At 41.9% G+C, this 18,521-nt stretch overlaps 1 non-coding gene across 1 annotated transcript; it reads left to right on the forward strand.

Moving 5' to 3' along the window:
* The first annotated feature begins 9,903 nt into the window (after positions 1–9,903).
* On the forward strand, positions 9,904–9,974 carry Trnag-gcc (transfer RNA glycine (anticodon GCC)). The gene has a single exon. It is a non-coding gene; the product is annotated as a tRNA-Gly (tRNA).
* The last annotated feature ends 8,547 nt before the right edge of the window (positions 9,975–18,521 follow it).

Genomic DNA, 18,521 nt, shown 5'->3' on the forward strand with positions numbered 1-18,521 from the left:
AACAGTGTGCAGGAATAAGACCTTCAAGTGGTTATATGGTACGAAAATCTTGGGCGTTGCCAGAATTGCAACGCGTCTACAGAATGTGTCCGCCCGGGAAAATAATAAGATTTGACCAAGGTGTTTGTCGCTGTCGCTGACAGCGAACCAATACTTCTGTACTGAAAGGTTGCTTTGTAACTGCAATATATGATCTGAAGATGGGCAGCTAGCCTGAAACCAGTCACTGAAAATAAAATGGCGATCAAAGACTGAAATGCCATATTTATATTTAAAGAACGATCGCGGCAATCCCAATAAGACAATCACGTTTTGATAAAGAAGGTAATATGCTTCACTGGCTGAAATATTATGAAGTGGATGATTCTTCTGGTAATCCATAATTTTAATCACAGGTGTTCTGGGTAAACGTTTTTAATCTCGTGAAGAGGCTTTTAACAATTTTCCCGTATGTTTTTAATACAAAGCTGTACTTGTCCAACCCGATGTTGCTCCCCGTCTCCAGTGACGTCGACGGGACGCTGGTTTCTACTCTTACTCCAACTGACCGCACCTGAATCTCTCAGCACAAATCTCTTCAAACTGTTTTCTTGAGCTGCTGAAAGTTTTCCATATTATTTCCTGTTGAATTGTCGGTCTTGTCTGCTTTCCTCTTATGTAGTTCACTTTAACTCGTTAAATGTTGTTTCTGCTTATTGGGTATGTATCTGAATTGCATCGGCTGGCCGGAGTGGCCTTGCGGTTCTAGGCGCTACAGTCTAGAACCGAGCGACCGCTACGGTCGCAGGTTCGAATCCTGCCTCGGGCATGAATGTGTGTGATGTCCTTAGGTTAGTTAGGATTAATTAGTTCTAAGTTCTAGGCGACTGATGACCTCAGAAGTTAAGTCGCATAGTGCTCAGAGCCATTTGAACCATTTTTTGAATTGCATCTTTCTCGTTGTTTACTCTTAAATCAAGCTTAGAACAGTTCGGTCTAAATTTCTCACACACTGAACGTGTGTCAGTTCTGGAATACCCAAAACTTAAGTTGTAGTTCATCACAAAAATTGTAATATTTCTGACTTTACAGCCAGTTGAGAAAGCAGAAGTGGCAAGATAACGCAATGTATTTTGAGGTACGGATGACAGATGGTTTGTTCGGTACGAGTATCGTGAGAAAGACCGCCTAAATTGTAGTGCTTCTGCGTGATTGGTTGCTGCATTCTGAAGTTGCTGGCCTGAAGGATAATCTTCTGTTATTAATATTAGATAAACTAAACAGCGTATTTACTTGCATTTCAAATTAAAGCATCTGTAAATGGCGTATTTTCATTCCACTATTTCACAAGTATTAATAACTGGCAGAATAATAAACCACTGCTAAACGTAAAGGCAGACGAAGCACTTCGGTGATTTTCGGATCGCGCCTAACTTGGATGGCGGGCGAAGTAGTGGTTTGGCTGTAAGATCAGAGGTGGTTCGGTAGTGTCGGAGAACAAACATGTTGTCTGCCGCAGTCGATGTCAGTCAAAATTTTGTTAGTAATCTATGGTTTGTAAATATCAGAGCTGGTTCGGAAGTCTCGGAGGACGTACATGTTGTCTGCCGCTGTATCAGTTAAGACTTAATCTGCAATGTCTAGTTTGTAAACGTGAAAGCCGTAATCAGGGAACTACGCACTTCATTAATTTGTTGAAAAATAGAAAGTATTTGTGACTCTACAGTGGAATGTAATTGCGCACTTTCTCGTGTTCTGCCAACAAAAAGCGAGGATCCGTATAAACAAACTGATTAGAAATTTAATTATTTCTGAAATAACAGTTCCTCGCTAAAAGTTTGTTACAGCCTCAAGATAACGGGTTCACGACTTACGTGCTATTTTCTGCACAGGGGACAACTATAGAAGACTGCAGGTTGGTGAACATTTATTAGAAATTATGCATTCCAGACAGGGCGGTGGAAGCAAATAGGCACCTCGCGTATACTGCAGTCTTATCAACTCATTGATACGCCATATGTGGTACCGCAGAGAGGGTATGAAGAGAGAAATATTTTTGGGGGAAGGGGTTTATAACACTCAAGTATGTGTAACACTCTCTCTCACTCCCTCTCTCTTTGGAAACTTGCCGTAAAATCAGTTGATATTGTTTGTATGAGACACGGTTTGGAGGGTTTTTCTCTGAACATTAACATGTGTAAATTTCGAAGTCTTAGTTCTTCTGGTAAATACAGCCGTCTGCTATCATGAATGCGACAATGCTATTTGCAGCCTGTCGGTGACTATATCTGTTGAGACATTTTAGACACTGTATCTCCTATAAGTTTTTTTGGTCTAGTGTTATGTCTTCCTTGTCTCCACATGCTTACTATCAGAGGTTTAAAGCGAAAAGAAAAGTTAAAATACGCACAAAAACAAAGAAAACGACGCACCACTTAGGAATTACGCAAATTTGCCACAAATGCAAAATTGTGAACATTGGCGGCCGAGGGATGAACGTGTGCCGCTGCACCGCAGTCTCACTGCGCAGCTGGCAAAGATGTCGATACCAGGCCGTAAAGCCTTTCCGAATTTCATTCCATCTACTCAGATTGATAATAACTATGCCTCGCAGACGGGTGCATTACCAGTATACGATGACATCAACGTTTGCGAGAAAACGATTGGAGTAACCAGCGAATCGCTCGACATTTGAGTATGAGCGATGCACAATTAGACTGCGTTGGCTGGAATGGATGGACGATGGCCGAACACAGCGTCATGAAGGAAGCCGTCGACCTACAGAGACGACAGAACTTGGGGATCGAGCATTCGTCTGTGGGACACTTAAGAAAAAATGGCTCTGGGCACTATAGGACTTAACATCTGAGGTCATGAGTCCCCTAGAACTTAGAACTACCGAAACCTAACTAACCTAAGGACATCACACACATCCATGCCGGCGGCAGGATTCGAACCTGCGACCGTAGCGGTCGCGCGGTTCCAGACTGAAGCGCCTAGAACCGCTCGGCCACTCCGGCCGGCGACACTTAAGAGCCCGGGTTCATCTTTACGGCCGGAATCTCATCAACTGGAGCAGAATTGCTTTCAGCTTCGAATTGAGTCCTGATGGCCAGCGAAAATGTGTCTGCAGACGCTCCGGACAGCGGTGGGATACCAACCTCATTGTCGCCTGCCATAAGGACCGACAACCAGGAGCGGTGGTCGGGGGTGCCGTTTCATTTCATAACAGGACCCCCTTGGTTGTCATCCACAGCAGCCTTACATCACAACGGTACATCGACGACATTCAGTGCCCCGTTCTGTTGCCCCTCATGGCAAACCATCCTGGGCTTACATGTCTCGCATATGGCGAGAATTTCCACTGCTTGTCTTCATGCTTAGCAAACCCTACCTTGCCAGCTAGGTCGTGGATCTCTACCCGACTGAGAACGTTTGGAGCGTTATGGGCAAGGCCCTCAACCAGATCGGTATTTGAGAATCGAACCGTCAAGTGGACAGAATTTGGCATGACATCCCTCAGGGGGACATCCAATAATTCTATCAGTCAGTGCCAAGTCGAATAACTGCTTGCATGAGGGCCAGAGGTGGAACAACGCATTATTGACTTGCAAAGTTCTTAAGAGGCGTGTTTTTAGTAAGTACCGTTTTGAAATTAAAAAAGACTTGCTAAGATATCTCAATAATTTTATTTTTACATGAAAGCCTGTACCTTAATCTACTTTTTTACATAATCTCCGTCAATGTTGAGGTACTTGTCATAACAGTGTACCAGTTTTTGAATACCCTCCTCATAGAAGTCTGCCGCTTGACTTGTTAACCACTGCATCACCACTGTTCTGACTTCGTCATCGTCTTGAAGACGCTGACCGCCCAGGTGTTTTTTCAAGTGCAGGAACTGATGGTAGTCACTGGGCGCAAGATGGGGGCTGTACGGAGGATGATCTAGAGTTTCCCATCGAAAAGCTGTGATGAGATCTTTGGTCTGATTCGCCACATGTGGACGGGCATTGTCTTGCAGCAAAACGATGCCCTTGCTCAACTTCCATGGACTGTTGCTTTGATTCGGGTGTGGCGTAGGCCACACATGTTTCATCGCCCGTAACAATTTGGCTTAAGAAATGATCACCGTCATTGTGGTACCGCTCAAGGCAAGTCAGTGCAATGTGTAAACGTTTGGTTTTGTGCACACCCGTCAACATTTTCGGTAGCCAAGGTGCGCACAATTTTCGGTAATTCAAGTTCTCGGTCACAGTTCCATACAAAACACTACGAGAAACATTGGGAAAGTCATCTCGCAAGGAGGAAATTGTAAAGCGTCTGTTTTCTCTCACCTTATTGTCCACTTCCTGCACCAAACTTTCATTAACGACCGAAGGACGCCCACTCCGTTGTTCATCATGCACATTTGTGCGGCGATCTTTAAATGCTCTCACCCACTTCCTTACCATTCCATCACTCCTAATGTTTTCTCCGTAAACTGCACAGATCTCACGATGAATATCGATCGCTTTTGGGCCTTTAGCACTAAGAAATCTTATAACAGCCCGTACTTCACAGTCGGCGGGACTCACGATTATCGGAGGCATCTTAAACACTCAGTACACAACGTAAACAAGGAAGAATCAGGCTAGAGATGGGCAAACAAACACGTAACTGTTTCGAAACAAATGAAACGGGTCAGTGTACTGTTTCGATACGTTGTTTCAAAACAGTGAAACAGTTTGTGTTTTATAACCGAATAGACCTACACATTTTATCATCTTAAATGTCTACTGTATAAGTAGGTCCATATAAACACAAATGAGGTGCGAGAGCGCTAATCATATCGCAGAAAATATGAAACTTTCATTTAGGTGTCTTGGCAGTTTCATATTTCCTGCAGCAAACGGGCTGCTTTCGTGTGACTTCCATACTTTTCAATTGGCTGAGGACAGAGTATGTATGTTTGACATAATAATATTTTGCCAAACTCGTTTCCCTGTATTCTAGCTCCTAATTTTGATAGGTTTTATGAGTGAAATCCGCATATGCTCTCGAAAAGGCATATCATGAGATGTAATTTATTGAGATAGCATTCTGGGAAGCGAGGCACTGAATTAACATTTATGCGTTTACCTCTCACACTTTTCTTACAGTTAAATTTTCCGTTGTTTGTCACACAGAGCAGGCCTGCAAAATGACTGATGCACGCAGATCAAAAAATTACCATAACAGACTGGAGCATATAACACAATGCTCAAGTATGGTAATTTTTCACCAAACATTCATAAGTCAGCTGAATACACATCTAAATATGTACACTTGATAGAACTGGAAAACATGTTAAAATATTTCAAGGCAACTGAAATGCAGAGATCAGTATGTTTCCTTGAAGTATAAAATCCAGACTAAAATTTAAAACAATTCATACAGTGCAATGCCCTTGTGATACCTACATCATGGCAGATCTGCCTCTAAACCACTTACAATACTTGCTAAAGAAGTTTGTTTGATGCGTAGTCCTATGGAGATCACTCAAGTACTCACAGAAAACAGATATATTTTCATTTTATTGTCAACTTCCCCAGGAAATCAGAGATGAAGTTAAATTGCTGTTGAAATGCAGTTTTTATCACAGTATCCGGAAGACAAAAACAAAAGTATCAAAGTACCATTGTTGAACTGCCTGAGAATCATTTATGATACACAAGTATTAAGACCCCTATATTGTGTAATAACCCAACATAGCACATTTACAAAAATAAACACACTAACATATACATACATAAATCAGATAATTATTCTCACACACATAAATACACGTACTGGTGAACAAAAGCGTGTCTTCTGTGTGCAACAAATTTGAGAAATGTGTTCTTTTAAGGTAGCTACATGTAAGATTTAGTGGACTAAACCAAATGCAGTCGGATACAAATTCAGTGTACATTGTTCAGAGAAGAACAAAATTAATTACAATTTTATTGTTTCATTTCTGAGTAGATATACTGTAACTATTCTAAGTTGTAGTTTAGAAATATCATTTTTTATACTTTTTCGTTTGAAGGACGGGATCGTCTGTCTGTTATTGTTTGCTCCTGCTCTGAAAATATGCGCTCACATAGAACTGAGGTGGTCATAATACAAACACGTTTCATTATTTCAAACAGCGGAGAAAAAACACATGGTTTTCTTTCCACCACAGCAATAGATATTGTGATCTGGCAAATTCATATATTTATCAAGCTCGACTATACTTGCAGCACGTGGATTGTCTACACTTTGGATCAACCCTCCTACAGCTTGGTCAAAATCTTGCCAAATGTTGCCAGCGCTAGAATTGAATGTCCTCACCTCAAATGATTTGGCTGGTGGTGGATTGCCTGTAGAACATCTCGTGCGTTTCTGTCGTATTATATAGCACTTGTTAATTATGGCATCTTTTGTTTCTTTTAATCGATGCCCAGCTTTTGGAAATCCATGCTCCGTGAAGCGAGGATCCAGTAATGTTGCTCCGCAAGCAATTGCTTTATCTGCAAACTTTTGAACGAGGCGGGTAAGATTCCATCATCAAGTTTAGCAATTGTTGTTTTTATGGCTTCATTGCTGCAATCTGAGTTTTTCAGTCTCAGGCATTGACTTTGTAAACCTTTGCTTAATAAGACAACTTTTGACAAGGTTGCATTTCTTTTGCTGCTGATTTCTGTTGTGACTTGCTCAAAAAGAGATTTTATTTCACAAGATTTTTCAATAGCTGATCAGTCTTCATTGGACAGTTTTGTCTGTGAATCCAAACTGAGGATGGCGAGGGTGCAAAGGCTTTTTGATTTTCAAAAGCCTGTCAAAATACATGGAATTCCATCTCGTAGGGCAATCTTGTTTCGGCGTTGAAATATGGAAGCCCATTTGCTTCTGAATATTGTGTAATTTCTCAAATGCTTGAGGACTTCTTTTGAAAAATTCCACTATTGACTTTACTTTTGTCCTTGACCGTGTAATTGTTTCAAGCCTTACTTGCACTATTAAATTCAGTGTATGTGCAAAACAAGGTATATGCCACCATTTGCATCATCACTGCCTTCACCATATTAGGTGTATTATCTGTTATGCAAGCTATAGTTTTATTTGTAATACCCCAAGTTGAAGTCACATTTTGAAATTCACTCGAAATGTTTTCAGCTGAATGCTTGTTATTATGGAATTTTAAACTAGATAACAAATCTGACTTCAGATTGTAGTTTTCATCAATGAAGTGAACAGTCACTGCAGTATAATACTCATATTTCACAGATGTCCATCAAGCAGTCGTGATGCAGATAGAGGATGCAGCTTGCACTGTAGATCTTACTCACATTAGTGTGCTGTCGAACACTTGAGAGAGTATGCTTTTGGAGGCAGTTTGTCTACTGGGACGTACACAGTTTACATTTAATAAATAAGTCATTTTTCTAAACACTACACTCTCAAATACATTAAACGGAAGATATTCTTTAACAACAAGTCTTAAAATCTGTTCGTCTATTATGGCTCGCTTGGGTAAAGGCACTGGTCTTGGTGCAAATCCAGTAATCTTTGTTTGTCTACCACACCTACCCAGAACTGAACCGGCAAATTACTGAACAGTTGCTGTGGAAGTTGAACTGACTTCGTCACTGCCCAGATTCATAAAAACTGGTTTCGAACGAGTTTCACGTAAATTAACTGTTGGAGTGCTTATGTCGCAAATGTCTGTTTAAGCAAGAGGTTGAACTACTTTTAAACGACAACACTGCCGAGCACAAGTTACACTTAATTTACTCAGGATTCATCTTCATAAAATAATCCCACACCGTGCTTGGCCGGCCGCGGTGGTCTAGCGGTTCTAGGCGCGCAGTCCGGAACCGCGCGACTGCTACGGTCGCATGTTCGAATCCTGCCTCGGGCAAGGATGTGTGTGATGTCCTTAGGTTAGTTAGGTTTAAGTAGTTCTAAGTTCTAGGGGACTGATGACCACAGTAGTTAAGTCCCATAGTGCTCAGAGCCAAACCATTTTGAACCACCGTGCTTCGTAACGTCATGGCTGAAGACAGAAGAACCACCACGAACGGAACTGGAGGTGGGAGCAAACTGCAGAAACAAAGCATACGCCACTGGGATTCCCACATTCCGTTAGTACGGGTAATATACCAATCCTGCTAGTTTCCATGCACACAAAAGGAATCATTGTGGATAACACGCACAGTGACAATAGATTCACAAATAACGCCAAGTAATTCGAATAAATAACAAAATATAACAGAAAAAATTTTTGTCTTTCGAGGTGTTTCGAACCATTACTATAAATTCACCGTGCTTCCCAGCCCTTCCCGTTCAACATTACACTATCAGTGACACGTCAAACAGATTGCTTGCAGTTATACCTACATCAAATTTATGTGTATGTCTAATAACTGTCACTTTACTCCTTTTTTTATTCAAAATGTTGTAGGCTTACTTACGTTTCTTAATATGATTACTGTACATGAACAGAGAAGCGTATGTTATAAAAAGTGTGTAATTTAACTGAATGATTTTAACACATTTATTATTTTGAATGTGAATAGTGTGCATTATTTTATTGTTTGGTTAATGTTTATAAAGCAGATGTTATGCCATTTCTGAATAGGGCAGTCAGCTAGAAACGAAGCTTTATTTTCGGAGATCTTAAGCTTCATGCTATTGCTTATCAAAAAGATTTCGACACTCTTGAAAGTTTTTCATGAAATGGTATGTTAAATGTGTTTCAGTACCTGTGCCGAGCTCGCATCTCGTCCGACACAGAGCAGAATGAAACATCACTGTTTCGATACAATTAGTCCGCTCCAAGCACAGGTGGACTGAAACAGTTTTATTTTGAAACAACGATACAGTTTCCGTGTCTGGCTCGAGATCGAATCTCGTCCGGTTATCCGAGATAGGGGCAGAATGAAACACCACTGTTTCGAAACAGTGAACCATAGCCGTTCCGAAACATTGAAACAGTTCCACCTATCGATACACTGTATCGAAACATAGAAAAAGTGGCCAAGTCTAAATCAGACTGTAATGGCGTCAGTGCATAAATTAAGATACAGGCTTTCATGTAAAAATAAATATTATTGAAATGTCTTGGCACGTCTTTTTTAATTTCAAAACTGTAATTACTTAAAAAACACGCCTCGAAGATGCTCCCTCTTGAATAAAAAATCCAATTTTTCTGAAAATGTAATCATTTGTTTGTCTGTACTGTACATCATATCTACCGATTTCCGTCCCGTAAGGATAATTCCTTCGTGGTGCGTCTTTGCACTAAATATTAAGAAGGTGAAAATTCTGTACTTAAGTATCAAAAGATTTCGGCTTAACGCCACGTAAATTCACTCTAAACATTCAGGAATTTTGCCTACATATTCTGTAGTTTCCTGTGTTACAGGATAGTATTCGTACTCTAGCAACAGCAAAATGTTTACAGGGAAAGTGACATTTGTTACGAAGCTGAATTCTATTCCTACGTTAGTCTGAATTAACATATATTTGTATCACTAATTCCCTCGATTCGTTTTAGTTCTTGCTCCATACCCGTATATCTTGTGCTAATTTTCTTCATTTCTGAGTTTCTGTACCAGGAAACGAAATTGGTAAACTCATCGCTCTGGTAAAATTGCACCTTTGCTTCCGTTTCCGCCGAAGTCCAGCACTGTCATATTAAGTGAAGCTATATCGACCTGCGTTCCTGTCGGTATGGTCCGACGTCAGTGTATTATTTATGTAGTGTGCTCGTTATTTCCAGACGTAACATTGCCTGTGTTACGTGCAAAATAAATGCCACCAGTGTTATGACTGGCACAGAGAAAGCAGCGCCAGCCCAAAGAGCGTGACTCAGCGTAACGTCTGTGCCAGTGACGCAGCTAGACGCGAAGATATCTCTTCTGTTTGCCTCTAACGTCAGCATCGGTGGTTCAGTGGTAGAATGCTCGCCTGCCACGCGGGCGGCCCGGGTTCGATTCCCGGCCGATGCATGATTTTTTCTCCTATTTGCAGCTAGCTTAATATCTTAAAGAACCTCCACCTACTCATTAGAGTCCGTTCGCAGTTGGTTACGAGGAAACCTGACAGATTAAACTACTACTGGCTTTTAAATGTAATTCAACAGAAGCAATGAATTTGTTTTTGTGTTAAATTTATATTTTACATTTCATTGTGGCACCATACACAATCATTAACCCGGCTCCAGGGAGGTAGGGTCCCCTTCTCTATTCCTCCACTGGGGTAATTCCTGTCTGGCGTGTCCACGGCACGGGGGTGGGTGGGCATCCTGTAGTACCTCAGTAGGCCGGAGTAATAGGATGGCTGAGTTCAGGCAGGGATCCAGTCCCGTGGTGGTATAACACGGAACCCATGCCCAGGGTTACAGGTGAAGACCTTAAAGGCAGCAATAGCAGAGAAGAAAGACTTCAGAACGGCGTAGCTGGCAAATGAGGCAACCTTCCTTTCTGGGGATTAAATGAGAAGGAAACCACTGCCTTGTGGTGGATGAGAAACTCCAACAGAAAATCCTTTCTTGCATTAGGCCTAGCAAGCCAGTAGGAAAGTCTTCATATATTACTTTCAAAACAGACGAGCCTCGGAACGAACCACTCAGGATTTGACCGCACTGCATCTTCAAGTACTGGTGTGAATGATGGGAGACCTGATGATATTCATCAGTACAAGAAGATGAAACGAAATGGACTAAAAAAATAACCTAAATATTGCCACCCTTAATATATTAAGCCTCAATGGAAAAATGGAAGAAATGACAGATGTACTAACAGAGAAAAGGTGAGAAGAATTTGAGAGGAGGAGGTAAACTACTGGAGTGGGAATAACAGGTTTGGAAGAAATGATGTGGCAGTAATGGTGAATAAGAATGTACAAAGCTGTATTGAAAGTGTGAGATATATATCAGACTGGATCATAACCTTAAACCTGAGATTCCAAAAAGAAACACTAAAAATTATCCAGATTTATGCACCTCAAGTGAGATGTAGCGAAGAAGAGCAGATGGATTTTGAAAATGAGTTAGAGAACCATATAGAGAGTGCTAATATAGTGATGGGAGATTTTAATGCACAGGTAGGCAAAGACAGAAAGGGATTTGAGCAAGTGTTGGGATGTTTTGGATATGGAGGCAGAAATGAAGAAGGGGAAAGACTCCTGGATTTGTGCCAGAGGAGTGGAATGAAAATAGCAAACAGCTGGTTTATGAAGAGAGAAAGTCGTGTTATCACCAGATACAGTTGGGATGGAAGAACCAAGAGTCTAATTGATTATATTCTAGCAGATAGGGAATGGGGAGAGAAAGTAACAAATAGGAAGGTAATTCCAAGTATGAGTGCAGATGGAGACCATAGATTACTGATGGGACAATGGAAAATGAATCAGTGTGCAAAAAATAGAAAACAGAAGAAAGTGATGAGGATATGGGATTGGAAACTGAAGAAGAGTGAATGTGCTGAGAAGTATAGAGAATTATTCACGCAAAAATTTCCAAAAGAAGTTTTCTGCGATGTAGAAAACAAATGGAGTTTATTCAAAGACACTTTAGTTGAAACAGCACAAAAAGCATGTGATACAACAACTGGAAAGGAAAAAGTAAGACAGACAAGTTGGTGGGATGATACCACAATCCAAGCAGTTAGAAGAAAAAATGAAGCATGGAGAAAATGGTGGAAAACTAAAAATGATGAGGACCATAAAAGATACATAGAGGAAAAGAAGTGCAAAGAAATAGTGGAAACAGTAAAGAAAAAGGTATGGGAAGAGTTTACAAAAAAACTTGAAAAAGATGTGAAGAGCAATAAGAAAATGTTCTATAAAACGATGAAAAATAAAAGGAAGGCTTCTGAAGTACCAGTAAAGATGGAAACAGAGGATGGTACTGTGATTGAAGACTCATGAAATATAAAAGATCTCTGGAAAGTACATTTTAAGAAACTGTTAAACGCTGAGGAGCAGGTACTCGAGGAAACAACAAATAATGGAAAAACTGAGAGAAGTTGGGAAGCCAAATTAGAAAAATTACACAGGAAGAAATGGAAATAGCTGTGAAAAAGATGAATGGGGGGAAAGCCCCAGGACCTGATGAAGTATCAGTGGACATGATAAGAGCACCAGATCCAGTGGGAATGCATGGCTGTATAGAGTACTATCAAGAGTGTGGAGAAATAGTACAATACCTGACGATTGGAGAAGAGGAGACGTTGTTCCCATCTTCAAAAAAGGCAATAAAAGACTTTGTAAAAACTATGGAGGAATAAGCCTTATGAGTCATACAGCCAAGATTTTTGAAAGAATTTTACTAAATCGAATATGTGAAAAGATAGAAAAGGAGCTGAGTGAAGAACAGCATGGGTTTAGGAAAGGAAGAAGCACAATCGACCTGATATTTTCTATCTCTCAACTGATGGAAAAAAGTTGGGAGTACCACAAAAGGGTGATAATGGTTTTTATAAATATAGAAAAGAAATGAAGAAAATAGGTGTAGAAGATGGATACATTACTGTAATAAAGACAATGTACAAAGGACACAATTGTAGAATTAGAACATCATTGGGGAAATCTGAATACTTCGAAATAAGACAAGGACTTAAACAAGGAAGTTTTCTATCTCCTGCATTTTTTAATGTTGTGATCGAGGGAATGAATAAGGCAGTTAAAGATATAGTAAAAGGAAAAGACAAAAATATGATTTTTGCAGATGATATGGTAATATGGGGTGATAAAGAGATAGATGTACAGTTACAACTTGATGTATGGAAGGAAATAATGAAAAGGTATGGATTAAAAATAAATTAAGATAGGAGTGAAGTAATGGTATCTGGAAGAGACAAAGGGATCAACAGAAATATTACTTTGAATGGAGAACCCCTCAAAGTAGTAGACAGTTTCACTTATTTAGGGAGTGAAATATCTAGTGGTGGAAGAATAACCAACGAAATTAATAGGAGGTTACAGAAGGGAGGCAATTTCTACCAAACAATAAAACACCTGATCTGGAATAAGGAAACTTCAGAAAAAGAAAAACTCCTTATTTATAAGAGTTATTACTTCAAAATGGTTCAAATGGCTCTCAGCACTATGCGACTTAACTTCTGAAGTCATCAGTCGCCCAGAACTTAGAACTAATTAAACCTAACTAACCTAAGGACATCACACATATCCATGCCCGAGGCAGGATTCGAACCTGCGACCGTAGCGGTCGCTCGGCTCCAGAGTGTAGCGCCTAGAACCGCACGGCCACTCCGGCCGGCAGTTATTACTTCCTTATTGTCACCTATGGAGGAGAAACATGGACAATGACAGAAGGGGACTGGAACAGACTGCAAGCAAGGGAAATGAAATTTCTCAGAGCAGTTAAGGGAAAAAAAAGACGGACAGAGTATGAAACGTAGATATCACAAAGGACCTTAAACAAGAAAGTATGAGAGAAGAAATTGAAAAAAAAAGAGATTAAAATGGTATGTGCATGTTAAGAGGATGCTTGGGCAGAGACTCCCCAAAATTATGGAAGAACTGAAGATGGACGGAAAAGACCTAGAGGGCGCCCAAGAACGCGGTGGAAAGCTGGATTGAGAATATCTGTGGAAATGGGTTGTGTGACCTGGACCCCGGGTGCACTCAGTTTGTATTCCTGGGGACCTCATTCAACACGTTGAAGAGACTATTCCGACAGCCACTGAGAGAACACGGTGCAGTCATCTGCAGGCAGTGGTGTACGTTGGAGCAAATGACGCCTGCAGCCTGGGCTCCGAGGTCATACTGAAGTATCACCTCGGATTTCAGACTGCAGGCGTCATTTGCTCCAACGTGCACCACAGCCTGCAGATGGCTGCAATGTGTTCTCTCAATGGCTGTTCGGTCATTCTAGCAACTGGCAGAGACGGTGAGATGATCAGCCTAGTGCATGAAGTTTCAATGAAGCTCACAATTTGCAACAGTGTCCCCAGAACTGTTCGCGCCACTTTGGTTCTGAGTCGAGTGAAAGAAATGAACCAGAGACTCCACAGGTTCTGCAACAAGCTAGGCTTCCACTTCCTGGACTTGCGTCGTAGGATAGAGAACTGTAGGATCGCCCTAAATGGGTCAGGTGTGCACTACACATCAGAGGCTGCTACTCAGGTGGCAGACTGTGTGTGGGATGCATACAAGGGTTTTTTACATTAGGCGACTCTCTATCCAACACAGATAATGATAGCTGTAGCAAACCCCGAAATATCAGTGTAAGATCGAAAGATACGCTTCCCACAGGAGAGAGTATTAAAATCCTAATGTTTAACTGCTGAAGCATTTGCAACAAAGTGCCAGAGTTTGAAGCACTCCTGAAACTCAGTGAAGATCACATAATACTAGGTACAGAAAGCTGGTTGAAACCTGAAATTGATAGCAGTGAGATTTTTTAGGAAAATTTGAGTGTTTCTCGAAAGAATAGGCTAATGGAAAACGAAGGTAGTGTATTTGTTGCAGTAGACAAGAAACTCAAATTCGAAATTGGAATTCCATGTGAGAGTGTTTGGGCAAGACTCAGTATTAGGGGTAGGCATAAGTCGATAATTGGATCCTTCCATCGCCCACCAGACTCATCTCCTGATGTAACCGAAAACTTTATGGAAAACATAAGTATCACATGTATCCTTATTGTCAAAAACACGATCATATGGGATATCAAGTGAAATTTGACTGGAACGAGGACTTTTTGGTAGGGAGGATGCAGCATGTTGTCTGGGATGGAGAATCATCGTCATGTGTAGAAGTAACTTCAGGTTTGCCCCAGTCAAGTGTGTTGGCACCCTTGCTGTTCATGTTGTATATCAATAACCTTAGAGAGAATATTAATAGAAACCTCAGACATTTTGTAGACGGTGCAATTATCTATGATGAAGTACTGTCTGAAAGAAATTGCATAAACATGCAGTCAGATTTTGATAAGATTTGAAAGTGGTGCAAAGACTGGCAACTTGATTTAAATGTTCAGAAATGTAAAACTGTGCACTTCACAAAACGAAAAAACGTAGGCTCCTATCTACATCTACATTTATACTCCGCAAGCCACCCAACGGTGTGTGGCGGAGGGCACTTTACGTGCCACTGTCATTACCTCCCTTTCCTGTTCCAGTCGCGTATGGTTCGCGGGAAGAACGACTGTCTGCAAGCCTCCGTGCGCGCTCTAATCTCTCTAATTTTACATTCGTGATCTCCTCGGGAAGTATAAGTAGGGGAAAGCAATATATTCGATACCTCATCCAGAAACGCACCCTCTCGAAACCTGGCGAGCAATCTACACCGCGATGCAGAGCGCCTCTCTTGCAGAGTCTGCCACTTGAGTTTATTAAACATCTCCGTAACGCTATCACGGTTACCAAATAACCCTGTGACGAAACGCGCCGCTCTTCTTTGGATCTTCTCTATCTCCTCCGTCAAACCGATCTGGTACGGATCCCACACTGATGAGCAATACTCAAGTATAGGTCGAACGAGTGTTTTGTAAGCCACCTCCTTTGTTGATGGACTACATTTTCGAAGCACTCTCCCAATGAATCTCAACCTGGTACCCGCCTTACCAACAATTAATTTTATATGATCATTCCACTTCAAATCGTTCCGCACGCATACTCCCAGATATTTTACAGAAGTAACTGCTACCAGTGTTTGTTCCGATATCATATAATCATACAATAAAGGATCCTTCTTTCTATGTATTCGCAATACATTACATTTGTCTATGTTAAGGGTCAGTTGCCACTCCCTGCACCAAGTGCCTATCCGCTGCAGATCTTCCTGCATTTCGCTACAATTTTCTAATGCTGCAACTTCTCTGTATACTACAGCATCATCCGCGAAAAGCCGCATGGAACTTCCGACACTATCTACTAGGTCATTTATATATATTGTGAAAAGCAATGGTCCCATAACACTCCCCTGTGGCACGCCAGAGGTTACTTTAACGTCTGTAGACGTCTCTCCATTGATAACAACATGCTGTGTTCTGTTCGCTAAAAACTCTTCAATCCAGCCACACAGCTGGTCTGATATTCTGTAGGCTCTTACTTTGTTTATCAGGCGACAGTGCGGAACTGTATCGAACGCCTTCCGGAAGTCAAGAAAAATAGCTTCTACCTGGGAGCCTGTATCTAATATTTTCTGGGTCTCATGAACAAATAAAGCGAGTTGGGTCTCACACGATCGCTGTTTCCGGAATCCATGTTGATTCCTACATAGTAGATTCTGGGTTTCCAAAAACGACATGATACTCGATCAAAAGACATGTTCTAAAATTCTACAACAGATCGGCGTCAGAGATATAGGTCTATAGTTTTGCGCATCTGCTCGACGACCCTTCTTGAAGACTGGGACTACCTGTGCTCTTTTCCAATCATTTGGAACCCTCCGTTCCTCTAGAGACTTGCGGTACACGGCTGTTAGAAGGGGAGCAAGTTCTTTCGCGTACTGTGTGTAGAATCGAATTGGTATCCCGCCAGGTCCAGTGGACTTTCCTCTATTGAGTGATTCCAGTTGCTTTTCTATTCCTTGGACACTTATTTCGATGTCAGCCATTTTTTCGTTTGTGCGAGGATTTAGAGAAGGAACTGCAGTGCGGTCTTCCTCTGTGAAACAGCTTTGGAAAAAGGTGTTTAGTATTTCAGCTTTACGCGTGTCATCCTCTGTTTCAATGCCATCATCATCCCGGAGTGTCTGGATATGCTGATTTAACGTAAGACCAGAACTTCCTAGGATTTTCTGTCAAGTCGGTACATAGAATTTTACTTTCGAATTCACTGAACGCTTCACGCATAGCCCTCCTTACGCTAACTTTGACATCGTTTAGCTTCTGTTTGTCTGAGAGGTTTTGGCTGCGTTTAAACTTGGAGTGAAGCTCTCTTTGCGTTCGCAGTAGTTTCCTAACTTTGTTGTTGTACCACGGTGGGTTTTTCCCGTCCCTCACAGTTTTACTCGGCACGTACCTGTCTAAAACGCATTTTACGATTGCCTTGAACTTTTTCCACAAACACTCAACTTTGTCAGTGTCGGAACAGAAATTTTCGTTTTGATCTGTTAGGTAGTCTGAAATCTGCCTTCTATTACTCTTGCTAAGCAGATAAGCCTTCCTCCCTTTTTTTATATTCCTATTAACTTCCATATTCAGGGATGCTGCAACGGCCTTATGATCACTGATTCCCTGTTCTGCACTTAAAGAGTCGAATAGTTCGGGTCTGTTTGTTATCAGTGGGTCCAAGATGTTATCTCCACGAGTCGGTTCTCTGTTTAATTGATCGAGGTAATTTTCGGATAGTGCACTCAGTATAATGTCACTCGATGCTCTGCCCCTACCACCCGTCCTAAACATCTGAGTGTCCCAGTCTATATCTGGTAAATTGAAATCTCCACCTAAGACTATAACATGCTGAGAAAATTTATGTGAAATGTATGCAAAATTTTCTCTCAGTTGTTCTGCCACTAATGATGCTGAGTCGGGGGGTCGGTAAAAGGAGCCAATTATTAACCTAGCTCGGCTGTTGAGTGTAACCTCCACCCATAATCATTCACAGGAACTATCCACTTCTATTTTACTACAGGGTAAACTACTACTAACAGCGACAAACACACCACCACCGGCTGCATGCAATCTATCCTTTCTAAACACCGTCTGTACCTTTGTAAAAATTTCGGCAGAATTTATCTCTGGCTTAAGCCAGCTTTCTGTACCTATAACGATTTCAGCTTCGGTGCTTTCTATCAGCGCTTGAAGTTCTGGTACTTTGCCAACGCAGCTTCGACAGTTGACAATTACAATACCGATTGCTGCTTGGTCCCCGCATGTCCTGACTTTGCCCCGCACCCGTTGAGGCTGTTGCCCTTTCAGTACTTGCCCAAGGCCATCTAACCTAAAAAACCGCCCAGTCCACGCCACACAACCCCTGCTACCCGTGTAGCCGCTTGTTGCGTGTAGTGGACTCCTAACCTATCCAGCGGAACCCGAAACCCCACCACCCTATGGCGCAAGTCGAGGAATCTGCAGTCCACATGGTCGCAGAAGCGTCTCAGCCTCTGATTCAGACCCTCCACTCGGCTCTGTACCAAAGGTCCGCAGTCAGTCCTGTCGACGATGCTGCAGATGGTGAGCTCTGCTTTCATCCCACTAGCGAGACTGGCAGTCTTCACCAAATCAGATAGCCGCCGGAAGCCAGAGAGCATTTCCTCCGATCCATAGCGACACACATCATTGGTGCCGACATGAGCGACCACCTGCAGATGGGTGCACCCTGTACCCTTCATGGCATCTGGAAGGACCCTTTCCACATCTGGAATGACTCCCCCCGGTATGCACACGGAGTGCACATTGGTTTTCTTCCCCTCTCTTGCTGCCATTTCCCTAAGAGGCCCCATTACGCGCCTGACGTTGGAGCTCCCAACTACCAGTAAGCCCACCCTCTGCGACCTCCCGGATCTTGCAGACTGAGGGGCAACCTCTGGAACAGGACAAGCAGCCATGTCAGGCCGAAGATCAGTATCAGCCTGAGACGGAGCCT

This window comes from Schistocerca serialis, chromosome 1 (assembly GCF_023864345.2).
Source record: "Schistocerca serialis cubense isolate TAMUIC-IGC-003099 chromosome 1, iqSchSeri2.2, whole genome shotgun sequence".
Taxonomy (NCBI): domain Eukaryota; kingdom Metazoa; phylum Arthropoda; class Insecta; order Orthoptera; family Acrididae; genus Schistocerca; species Schistocerca serialis.